Source organism: Sus scrofa, chromosome 13 (genome assembly GCF_054392235.1).
Source record: "Sus scrofa isolate SSC_HxYL_T2T_F1_AM1 chromosome 13, Sscrofa_HxYL_maternal_Yorkshire_Landrace_v2.0, whole genome shotgun sequence".
NCBI lineage: Eukaryota > Metazoa > Chordata > Mammalia > Artiodactyla > Suidae > Sus > Sus scrofa.
In genome coordinates this window covers 131,413,268-131,425,865 of record NC_139395.1, presented here as the reverse complement: position 1 = coordinate 131,425,865, position 12,598 = coordinate 131,413,268, and the positions used below count along the sequence as shown (strand labels likewise).

The window sequence follows — 12,598 nt, the reverse complement described above, 5'->3', positions numbered from 1 at the left end:
GAAGCCTAGATCTTGGCTGCGATTAAATACAGGCATTAGTGGGAAAAAAAAATTAAGGCAAGATATTATTTCCTCATTGAGAATTTTCAAAGTCATATTTCTAAAATAACCACCTAATTAGTACCTGGTTTCTTGAGCATAGTGCCTGGCAGAAAAGCCTAAAGAACTCCATTTTATTAACTAACCCAAGAAGTTGGCAAATGTTTCCCCTGGAGACGTTTCTAAAAGCAGGGATTCAAGTCTCAATGGTAAAGAGCCCAAGCACACTGACTCCCAGCATAACATTTTATCCTGTGGGACATGGTGGGCAATAAGCCTGAAAACAACATCTATGTAGTTTCCTCCACAAATTTTTGATCATTACTTCTGATATTCATGCTGAGAATTTCATGGCAACAACTTCATACCTGAATCTCAAGAGACATGTTTTGCATAAATGTAGTCTCTGAGGACTTGTAATACTAGGCTTGTAAGTATACTTCTGTGTCAGAAGAATTCATACCTGGCAAGTCTCATTTATTCTGTAAACAGTCTTTGATCACTTACAATGTGTATGATAATGCTTGAAGAAAGAGCTGAACTTGCTACATCAGTATGGGTAATTTATTCAGATTTCTCCAGGCTTCACTCCTTGGGAGGATATGGTGAGGGCTGTAGTTGGGTTTTGATGGTCAAGTCCACAGCTGCTGTATTAAGAGTGATACTTAAACTAGAATCTTGGTCATTTTTTTTGAGAGAAACAAGGGTACTTCCATATCATTCCAAGAGGGTTTCTTTCAGACTCTATTACTGAACAGGGTTCTGATGAGAGATTTGTCAAAGGAAGACAGACTAACTGAAATTTTCCGTTATCTGAATCACTTCCTTAAAAATATAACTTATGAGATTTTTTTTTTTTAAGCATTTTAACTCACTTTAAATGATGACTGTGACATAGTACCAAACTTTGTCAGGACTTGTAAGGATGTCCCCAAAGTTGTAAAATAAATAAAGTAGATCAAGAAATATTTGCATTTTTGCTAGACTGAATCCCAAGTTTGGGAGAAGTGAGGGCCAAAAAAAAGGGTAATAAGATCCTTGACTGGTACTGGAAATGGTTAAGGGGTCTTCTGGGGTTTGTTAGTCTCCTATTTTCAGGGAATGTTTGAATCAGAGACTATTGCTTAGATATTATTTTTAAAAAACAGCCAAATGATTTAATGAGGACTGAAGCACATACAGCCATATCACCCCAACATCTTGGCAGACTGCCTCTTTGAGCCAGGCCTTCTGGGTAAGGATTTATTTCTATGTTCTTTGTCTGCCAAGGGGATCTGATAGAGTGGGGGTAGGGGGTGGGGTCAGGAAGGAGATGTTTCACGGCCTACAAAAGGAACATAGTCCTGGAATATGGAGAATAGGTTAGGTAAAGGGCAGCACCTGAATTGAAAGCTTATAAATTGAAAGTTAATGGAAGAGGTTAACTTCCTGAGAAATGTTGCTCACTCAGAGAACCAGGCTGGTTTCTAATTTCTCTCATAGACTCAACGGATTTGAGATTAAAGAGAAAAGAAACGGATTCTATTGCTTTCATTATTTATTTGACCTTGAGCAAGTCATTTGACCTTTGTAGAGATCATCTGTAAAATAAGGAGACTGAATTAAACAATCTTTAAGGTCCCTTGCAGTTCTTCTATCTATGAAATTAGAAACACCGATACTTAGAGAGATTAAAAATAGTATCTATCGGGAGTTCCCTTCGTGGCGCAGTGGTTAACGAATCCGACTAGGAACCATGAGGTTGCGGGTTCGGTCCCTGCCCTTGCTCAGTGGGTTAACGATCCAGTGTTGCCATGAGCTGTGGTGTGGGTTGCAGATGCGGCTCGGATCCCGCGTTGCTGTGGCTCTGGCGTAGGCCGGAGGCTACAGCTCCGATTGGACCCCTAGCCTGGGAACCTCCATATGCCGTGGGAGCGGCCCAAAGAAATAGCAAAACAAACAAACAAACAAACAAGCAAAAAATTGAAAAAAAAATAGTATCTATCCATTTCCCTTCTCCTCAACAAAAACTAAACAAACAAAGGAAAATTGACTATATCCCAGAAACAGATTCCATACTCAGGTAGTTAGGTTGATAATGAGTTGTTAATATTTACTTCAAACACCACCTTTGTCTTTAGGTTTAAGAAAAAATCTCAGTGGGGCAGAATGCCTTCAGGTCTCCCCTGGATTATATTACAGAACCAGCTTATCCTTGCCTCTCCCCTGTCTGTGCCTTTTCTGCTCCCCTATCCTATCTGAAGAGCTGTGGTTCTCCTGCAGCCTGACTTCTCTTTGACCTGCATGCCTTGGTGCACCAACCTCCCTCTGCCTGGCTAACTCTTGCATACACTTTAGGACTCACCACAATAATAGAATTCACCAGGAAACCTGACCTTCCAGAGACCTTACGCACCCCACCAGACACCTTCCTTCTGGACTCCCCCCCAAAAGCAAAGCCTTATTTAGCTGACCCTTTTTTGCTCTCTAGCATCTGAGCGTACTTCCATTATTGTAATTTTCAGTTGTTCATCCTTTTTCCCCACTAGTCTGTAAAGTCCTGAGGGTAAGGGTCTTCTTATTTATTTTTGAGTTGCAGGGTTGAGTACTTTACTTGACACTGGGAGATGCCTGATTAATGTTGAATAAATGAATAAAGCAATAATTCAACACTATTCAGGGAAAGATGCAAAGAAAAAGCAACATCTTTAAAAGAAATCCCAGACACATGTCTGCTTTTTCTGATGTCTATTGCAAATGAATGCTCTGTCACCTTCCCACTGGGAAGAGTCTAACAGCAGAGGTAATACTAATCTCTTCCCATTTGTATGCAATTGCCAATTTTCCTGAGTCTTGTTTGGCTGGTAGCAATGGAGTCTAATCTGGTCCCATACATTGGAGAGCATTCCATTCTAATAGCTGTATTGCCATAAGCTGGAAATGCATCATGCACAAGCTACTTATTTCTGCATCATAAATCTCTAATGTTTTTTTAGGCTGATGGGTTTTGTGTTTCTTGAAGTCGGAAAATAAGCCCAACTTTTAGGTGATGTCTTAGCTTGCCCCACCCCTTGTGCTACCCTCCTATCCCAGTGTTTAGTGGAAACCTGGGATTTCTGGAAGTGGCAGGTCTCTTTTTCCAAGATGTAGTTCTTTCCTTACAATCAAATATAAATTTCCAGATGTTGACTAGTGATAAGAGATCATCCATTCCTGGAGTTTATGTCTCGGGGTGTGCAGGTCCCTGTTTGGGGCATACTTCAGTCAATTCACACTACCTCTCCCCCAAAGCCTCCTGATGTTTCCCCCTCTCATTCTTTGGGGGATGGACTAAATGCTGGATAGTGGCAGTAAATGGGGAGTGGCCCTTAGTTGGAGCCATTAATGGCTCAGGACTCATCCTAAGACTAGGTATTGAGATAGGTCTGGGAACACAGACGTGAATAGGACATTGCCCTTAACCTCATGAAAACTAAAATTTAATAAAGAGACATATAATTAAATTATAATCCAGTGTCATAACTTTAACATAGGAGTAAGAACGTTCTCTTTCATGCAATTTCTTTTAGATGCCTGATGGAGCAGAGTACAGTGTGTAAAAAGTAGTCCTCTGCTACCCTAGAATATATTTGCCTTTGTTTCTTCCAAACTGTTCTATTTTATGATCAGTTACAGTTATTAATTCAGAGCAGATGCATAGGAGGAAAGAGCTATGACCTGACTCTAGATCCACGTACTAAAGTACCCAATGTCTGCCTCTGCGAGGTGCTGAGACCATGGGGAAGAAAATCCCATGTCCATGCCCTCAAGTTGCTCACAGTCTGGTGTGTGTGGGGGACAGACATTTAACATGTTTGCAATCCAGTCTTTTCTTGACCTGGTGGAAGAATTTACTGAGCATAGTTCAGTAAACTATGGACAAGAATTCGACATTGGAGGGCAGGTGTGTGTGTGTGTGTGTGTGAGAGAGAGAGAGAGAGAGAGAGAGAGAGAGAGGGAGAGGGAGAGGGAGAGGGAGAGGGTGATGGAAACAGAAGGAGAGAGCACTTTTTGAGTTGAGACTTGGGAGGTGAACAGAAGTTTACTAAGCTAGCAGTCTAACAGTAGGTGATAAAATGGCATTCCAGGCTGGATGGATCTGGTGTCTAGGGAATCTAAGCTGAACACTGTTCTTCCTGAGGTTGGAGAGAGAGGGTTTCAGCAATGGTAAACTGATAAATATTTAACAACTCCCCCTCCCCCAGTAAAGTCCTAATCTGTAGCATTTGCTGATTTCCATGATATAAATTCTTCTACCCTGGCTTTTCAGTCTACTAATGTGACATCAATGAACACCGTGCTGAGAAGGTATTAACAAGTGGCCACTGCAGGTGGTAGGAACTACCTCCAGCAAACCTGGGTTTCCCTTCTTCCTGAACCCAGGTAACACCGAGCTATACAATCACATCTCCTAACTGCTCTGTGTCATAAACTGATGATGGACATCGAAGTCTATGGCAGATTCTGATTGTCCTCATGTTCTCATGGGACTGGAAATCAAGATACTTGATTGTGGTTCTGACTCCAGGAACCCTGTGACTTTGAAAAGTCACTTAGCCCCTTTGAGATATAACAAAGTCTGAGCCCTCCAGGGTTTCTAAGACTCTAAAAGTCATTGTTCAGTTATTCCCAAGATAAGTTTTTCCATTGATTTTTTTTTCTCGGTTGCATCTCTTTTTATCTTAGGACAATGGAGAGACCTTGGATTTTTAGAAAAAAAAGGTTCTTTATTTTTTATTTTTATGGGTTCTGATGAATATTTTTTCTCTGTTAAAGGGATTTTTAAAAAATTTTTATTTAGTGATTTTTTTTTCCATTACAGCTGGTTTACAGTGTTGTGTCAATTTTCTACTGTACAGCAAGGTGACCCAGTAACACATACACATAAACGTTCCTTTTTCTCACATTATCATGCTCCATCATAAGTGACTAGATGTAGTTCCCAGTGCTATACAGCAGGATCTCATTGCTCATCCATTCCAAAGGCAATAGTTTCCATCTATTAACCCCAAATTCCCAGTCCATCCCACTCCTTCCCCCTCTCCCTTGGCAACCACAAGTCTGTTCTCCACATCCATCATTTTCTTTACTGTGGAAAGATTCATTTGGGCTGTATATTAGATTTCAGATATAAATGATATCATATGTTATTTGTCTTTCTCTTTCTGACTTACTTCATTTAGTATGAGAGTCTCTAGTTCCAGCCATGCTGCTGCAAATGGCATTATTTTGTTCATTTTTATGGCTGAGTAGTATTCCATTGTGTATATATATCGAATCTTCTTAATCCAATCATCTATTGATGGACATTTAGGTTGTTTCCATGTCTTGGCTATTGTGAATAGTGCTGTAATGAACATGCAAGTGCATGTGTCTTTTTCAAGGAAAGTTTTTTTTTTTTTTTTTTGTCTTTTGTCCTTTTAGGGCCATACCCGTGGCATATGGAGGTTCCCAGACTAGGGGTCTAATTGGAGCTGTAGCCGCTGCCCTGCGCCAGAGCCACAGCAATGCCAGATCTGAGCCGCATCTTCAACCTACACCATAGCCCGTGGCAACGCTGGGTCCTTAACCCACTGAGTGAGGCCAGGGATCGAACCTGTAACCTCATTGTTCGTAGTCAGATTCATTTCTGCTGCGCCACGATGGGAACTCCTCAAGGAAAGTTTTGTCTGGATATATGCCCAAGAGTGGGATTGCTGGGTCATATGGTAGTTCTATACGTAGTTTTCTAAGGTACCTCCATACTGTTCTCCATAGTGGTTGTACCAGCTTACATTCCCACCAACAGTGCAGGAGGGTTCCTTTTTCTCCACAACCCCTCTAGCATTTGTTATTTGTGGACTTAATAATGATGGCCATTCTGACTGGTGTGAGGTGGTACCTCATAGTAGTTTTGACTTGCATTTCTCTAAAAATCTGACATTGTGCATTTTTTCATGTGTTTGTTGGCCATCTGTATATCTTCTTTGGAAAAATGTCTATTCAGGTCTTTTGCCCATTTTTCCATTGGGTTGTTGGCTTTTTTGCTGTTGAGTTGTATAAGTTGTTTGTATATTTTAGAGATTAAGCTGTTGTCAGTCGCATCATTTGAAACTATTTTCTCACATTCTGTAAGTTATTTTTTTTTTGTTTTTTGTTTATGGTTTCCTTTGCTGTACAAATGCTTGTCAATTTGATTAGGTCGCATTGGTTTATTTTTGCCTTTATGCCTGTTGCCTTGGGAGACTGACCTGAGAAAACATTTGTAAGGTTGATGTCAGAGAATGTTTTGCCTATGTTCTCTTCTAGGAGTTTGATGATGTCTTATCTTATATTTAAGTCTTTCAACCATTTTGAGTTTATTTTTGTGCATGGTGTGAGGGTGTGTTCCAGTTACACTGACTTACATGCGGCTGTCCGGTTTTCCCACCACCAATTGCTGAAAAGACTGTCTTTTTCCCATTTTATATTCTTGTCTCTGTTGTTGAAGATTAATTGACTGTAGGTTTCTGGGTTTATTTCTGGGTTCTCTGTTACATTGGTCCGTATGTCTGATTTGGTACCCATACCACACTGAAGCTTTTTAATATTGCCTGAAGTCTGGAAGAGTTATGCCTCCTGCTTGGTTTTTGTTCCTCAGGACTTCTCTGTCAATTCTGGGTCTTCTGTGGTTCCATATAAAGTTTTGGATTGTTTGTTCTAGTTCTGTGAAAAATGTCATGGGTAATTTGATAGGGTTTGCATTGAATCTGTAGATTGCATTGGGTAGTATGGCCATTTTTACAATATTAATTTTTTCAACCCAAGAACATGGAGTATCTTTCCATTTCTTTGAATCCTCTTTAATTTCCTTGATTAATGTTTTATAGTTCTCAGCATATAAGTCTTTCACCTCCTTGGTTAGGTTTATTCTCAGGTATTTGATCTTTTGGGGTGCAGTTTTATGTGAAAGGGATTTAAATCAATCATTACAAGACTACATTCTGAAAAGAAACTTGTCTGTGATTAGATATTTGAATAAAGTAGGTTATACTTTCAGGATTGTTATGTGGTTTAATGAGAATATAGCATGGGAATACAGTTGAAGAGTATAAAGTGTTGCCTACTCTTATGGTATTAAACAGGTCTTTTCTATATTGAAGAAAGTAGCTATGCTAAAGTTAAAAAAAACAAAAGTAGATTTATTTATTTAAATATCACAACATATTGTAATATATGCTGTTTATTATATCTACTTAAAAATAAATGAAATTATCATTCAAAATGATGCTATATTTTAAATCATTAATGATCTATACTACTAAGAACTTACAAATCTAGTTTTGTATAAAAATGTTGATAAACATGTGGAATTAAAAATATGAGTTAATTTTATTTTGTTTTATATGAGAATAATGGCATCAGACATTTTAACACTCCTGGCACTAAAATATTTAGAATACCCTGAAATAGTACTGGAAACATAGGAAAGTTCTCTTTGATTAAGAGTGAAAAGTGTCCAAATAAATAATTCAAAAGGATATAAAAATTATCAATAAGCAATTCATCCAGCTCAGAGGTTTATACTAGGAACCCACCAATTATTCTCCTTTCCTTTTTGCATCAGCAATACATAAAAGCTTTATCTTGGCAACACCAAATCAATCCCCTGATTGTGTTATATCAGACTAATAGTTTGTTCATTCAGTGAACAATTTTTCAGTGGTTAGGACTGAACTAACAGGTTACTGGTTATCCATTCACTCCATAAATATATGCTGCACACCTGTTATATAAGACTCTGAAGACATACTGGTGTTATAGATTTGAGAATTCTCTAGTAGGTTGAATAAATCCCCCCCCCCCGAAAAGAAATGTCCATATCCTACCTGCCCAAACCTTTAATATTATTTATTTGGAAAAGGGTTTTTGCAGAAACAATTAAGAATCCAGAAACACCAAATGCCTGTTGTATGAATTTAATAAATGAGACATTTATTAAATAATGTCTCAAGAGTCTCACCTCTTAACTCTCTCACTCCTATTTTTTGTAGGGGATTAAAAAAAAAAGAATCTAGAAAGAGGAGATAATGCTGGGTTTTTCAGGTGGGCCCTAAATCCAATAAGTGTCTTTATGAGAGAGAGGCAGAGGGAGATTTGACAGACAGAAGAGGAGGAGGTCATGGAACTGTGGAGACAGATAGGAGTGATGTGGACACAAGTGAGGGAATGCCTGCGGCCACCAGATGTTGGAAGAGGAAGGAAACAAACTCTACCTGGTTTCTCAAGAGAGAGTGCTACCCTGCCAATAGCTTGGTTTCAAACTTCTGGCCCCCAGAACAGTGACAGAGTAAATTGATATTGTCTCTGCTATCAAATTTATAGTAATTTGTTATGGTAGCCTCAGGAAACTTAGATAGATCCTGTCTCCAAGGAAGAAAACATATTTCTTGCTAGGTTCTCTTGTTTCCTAAGTTTGATTAGGATATTGGAAGGAGAGATTGTTTTCTCTTGGAGGTATCAAAACATATTTACCAGGAAAAGCGTATTCGAGAATACAGTGAGGAAGGAGAATTTGAGAATTCTTCTAAAAATGAATAGAACTTGAACTTAGAAAGATGGTACTGATGAGAGTGGTGCTGAAGGGCAGTGATGGTGGGGGATGGTTGGAGTAGATGTGTCTTGGGTGACAGTGGAGTATGTTGCAGGCAGAAGGAAGCTTCTGATCAAAGGCCCTGCTCGCAGGCTCTAAAGTGAGAGACCTCTGAAGAGAAGAGGGAGGGGTTTAATTGGGTTTGGGAATGGAAGAGACCCACATGAGACTGGAATTGGAAGGAGCTCTATGTGATGAGCTAGGTGTGGACTTCATTCTATAATCGACAGGCAATTTTTTAAAATTTCTTTTTAAGCAGGAGGATAATAAGGTCAAAATTTGTTTAAGAAGGATTTCTGGCCACAGTCTGAAATGATTTGGATGGGGAAAATACTGGAGGTGTGGAGAGACTGGTTAGGAGGCAGAATGGTTAGTCCAAGGATGAGGGATATTAAGGGCTGAATTATGTCTCTACCAAATTCATATGTTGAATACATCAGAATGTGACTGTTTTGAGATAGGGCTTTTAAGGTTGCAATTAATGTAAAAAGAAGCTATATGGGTGGGCCGTAATCCCACCTGACTGTTGTCCTTATAAGAAGAGGAGTTTAGGACACAAGCAATACATAAACCGAGGGGAGACCATGTGAGAGCACAGTGAGAAGGTGGCCATCTGCAAGTCAAAGAGACAGGCCTCAGATGCCAAACTTGTTGATGCTTCAATATTGGACTTCTAGCCATAGTTTCTCTTGTGGGAAAATAAATTTCTGTTGTTCAAGTCACCTGGTCTGTGGCATTTTGTTACAGCAGCCCAAGCAAATTAATACATGGGGTGTACACCAGGCAGTTTTGTGAAAAACATACCATTCTATCTGGAGATTTTTGATTGATGTTCTACCTGGAAATTGATGTTATTTGGTCTCCTAGATAGAGATGTGGCCAACCTTAATGTGAAACACACAGTTTATATTGTGACCTCTCAAAAGGAGGCGTACCATTGCCATGTTCTGATTCTGAGAGTATGGTACATCCTAAGGCATAAGAACAATAACAACTTTATAGTTGCTATAATACCTTTACAATAGCTTTCCAGGCTATTAAACAGGATCTCTTTTGGTTCACAGACTATGTATTTTGCTCCTGCTTCCTTGATCATAAATAGTGATATAGGACAAATGCTGCCTTCAGGTCTTTGTTGATTGAGCTATGAAATATGCCCATTGCCTGAGCTTCTGGGCATCCACACACAGTAATTCATCTTGATCCTCCCCTTGCTAACCTGTCCAAAATTTACCCATCAGTCAGTCCAATGCCTGATTAAGTGTATGGACTTGTCCTAAAAGTGAATAGCAGTTGGGAAGTAAATGAAAAAGATATAGACCATCCCTGTAGTTCATATCGCAGGCTTCTAACTGAGAAGAAGAACACACTGTTGGAGTATCAGGATAGAGTGATGTAAATTGACTTAGTCAAATACAGCTGTAAGAAGTGGGACCAGGAGCCCTAAAGAATGCCAATTCAGGTGGGGGCCGGTGTGATGTTCTTCAGCTTTCTGCAGTGGGGAAGTTACAACTTGGGTGAAGCAAAGGAGATAAGAAAACTCAGACTAGTCTTAATATTTTTCCCATTTATATGTTTTTGTTCGTTTGTTTGTTTTTTAGGTCTCATGGAAAATAGAGCTACTGACTGCATATCTCTGTTGTGGTCACCATACAGTTGACTGAATCTGCTGAGTATCCAGTACCCCCCTATACATTCTAGAGGAAAAGGAAAACCTAGGCTCTTAGGAAGCTGATGATCATCTGAGAGGCAAGTCGTATACTTACCTTATCAGTTAGATCAATTAATGTAAATTAGTGTGGAATAGACTGAGCTACAGTTGGCTGACTTGCTGTGGGTCATCAGACAGCATCTGATTATTTCCTAATATGTGCTCAACAATGAGTCAGGTGAGATGGGAGCTATGAAAGGAGAGTACAACCCATCTCTGTCCCAAAGAAATCTTATGTCAGCTCAGTACATAAGATTTACTTATATAAAATAACAAGTAGCAAGAAACAGTGTTCAAATGAATGGTATTGCTCTCCTATGCCTGAGAATATAAAATTTCAGAAAATTAAGAGAACCGCATAAGCCAGTTTAGTTGTAGGAGGCTTTGTGAAAAGTAGGTCTTAGGATACTCATTAATTCATTTATTATTCATGCATTTTCCATCCACACAACAAATATTACAAGCTGTATACGATGTTCCAAGTTCAGATAAAGTAATGAAGGAGCCAGGCATGGATTCCCATCCTTATGAAGCTTAAAGTCTAATGTGAGACAGATGTTGGTCATATAATTGCACAGATATTAAGTTATAAACTGTGGTAAGTGCCTTGAAAGAATATAGGAGGAGTAGTTTGGAGGAACAGGCAGTCAGAGTGATAGTTGCTCACATATCAAAAGGATGAGTAAGAGGATCAGCCAATGGAAGTAGGGAGTAGTCTAGGTAGAGGGCACATATGTGCAGAGACTCAAGGGGGAGAAGGCACTGCCCATCTATAGAAAGGCAGTAAGGCAGTGTAACTGGTATACAGTAGGAGGGAAAATAGCATCCAGTGTGTTGAAAAGATAATTCTTGTTTCTGACATTTCTAGGGTCCTGGATATTTTTAAATATTTGTTGAGAGCTATGCATCCTCTCTCCAGAAATATGTTCATACATTCTCAGTTCTGTAAGTTCACAGATTTCTGGAAGCCTGCTCACGAACTTGAGAGTAAGAACTGTCTTAGGGATAGATGTGATTAGAATTGGCTCTCCAGAGGAAAAAAGGTTTTATCACAAGGGAGAGGTTAGAAATGAGCAGTGTTTGCAGAACTGTGGGAGGCAGTGGGTTCTCACTATGCAGGGTTTTTATCAGTCTTACTCCAGTTCCATTGCATGCTCTCAATTCACAGAAGCCAAGGTGAGTATGAGGGGAAGGGATATTTTTATGCTTGTGTGCATCCTGAATTTGCTTGCAGTGTTAATAGTGGCACTTGGCCTTGAGATAATGACTTATCTCCTCCTCCTGGCTGGGCTCTCTCCTCCCAGTGCCGCTCCCATCAGCACCAGTGAGTTTGTACAGTGTATCAGTGAGGCTGTGGTAGAGAAATAAGACTCTATGGCCTTGATTTTCTGATTCAATGGGCTTTGAAAGCATCAATAAGAATATTACCAAAGCTGTTGAATACTAACTATTTCCTAATGCATTTTTAATTAGTATTTAGCCAGTTAAATTAATCAATTTGTAAAATATGTGGAAGGAAATGTCTATTAAAATAGAATTCATGTCAGTGAGGTAAACCTTTCCATAAACTTAAAACTACAAACTAGATGCTTCCTCCAAATGGAAAATGTTGGCAGGTAGGTATGCAGATCCCCTGTGGAGACTATTTTCAATATTAATTATCTTGCTGTGCCTTAAATGGTTTTTGTTTGGGTGTTAAAAGGTTTGTGAGGATTAGATTATTTAAATGGAAAAAAATCAATTTTCCTGAACTTGGACAGTTTTTTGCAGTCAATTGTAAAAAGCCAAAAAGGGTGAAGGGAGAGGGAGTTTTTATGCATCTTGTTTCTTCTTTTTCAAATGTGAAAACAAACAATTGTTAGTACAAACAAAAGCAGGGTGTGCATGAGAGGAAAGGCAGTGGGTATAAAACACAATTGTCTTTCTTAGGCTGACAGTGAACGGGGTGGGAAGGGAATCCAGTAGACGTGGCCATGGCCAGAAACCTCAGGTCAACTGTATTCCCTGAGCTCAGAAGCTTCTATGCATCAGTATAACTCCTGCAGAGGAGGCTGTGTTATGTAGGGGCCATAAAGAAAAGACCTAATATATAGTAGGCTTGCATTGCACTTTTCGTAAGCAAATTAGCCTGCTAGCGCTGTCATAACAAAATACCACAGACTGGCTGGCTTAAACAACAGAAACATATTTTCTCATGGTTCTGGAGACTGGGAGTTCAA

General features: G+C 39.4%; 1 protein-coding gene across 12 annotated transcripts in view; it reads left to right on the top strand.

Moving 5' to 3' along the window:
* Positions 1-12,598, top strand: part of LOC106505750 (uncharacterized) — a 742,696-nt gene that overhangs the window by 340,940 nt on the left and 389,158 nt on the right. For 10 of the 12 annotated variants that reach the window (XR_014824350.1, XR_014824343.1, XR_014824354.1 and 7 more), the window contains one exon: positions 10,270-10,417. The exons of 1 other annotated variant lie outside the window; for it this stretch is intronic. The gene's annotated coding sequence lies outside the window, so the exon portion shown is untranslated. Of the gene's footprint in view, positions 1-10,269; positions 10,418-12,598 lie in introns of those variants that run through there. One more of the 12 variants, XR_014824347.1, reaches the window with a different exon arrangement.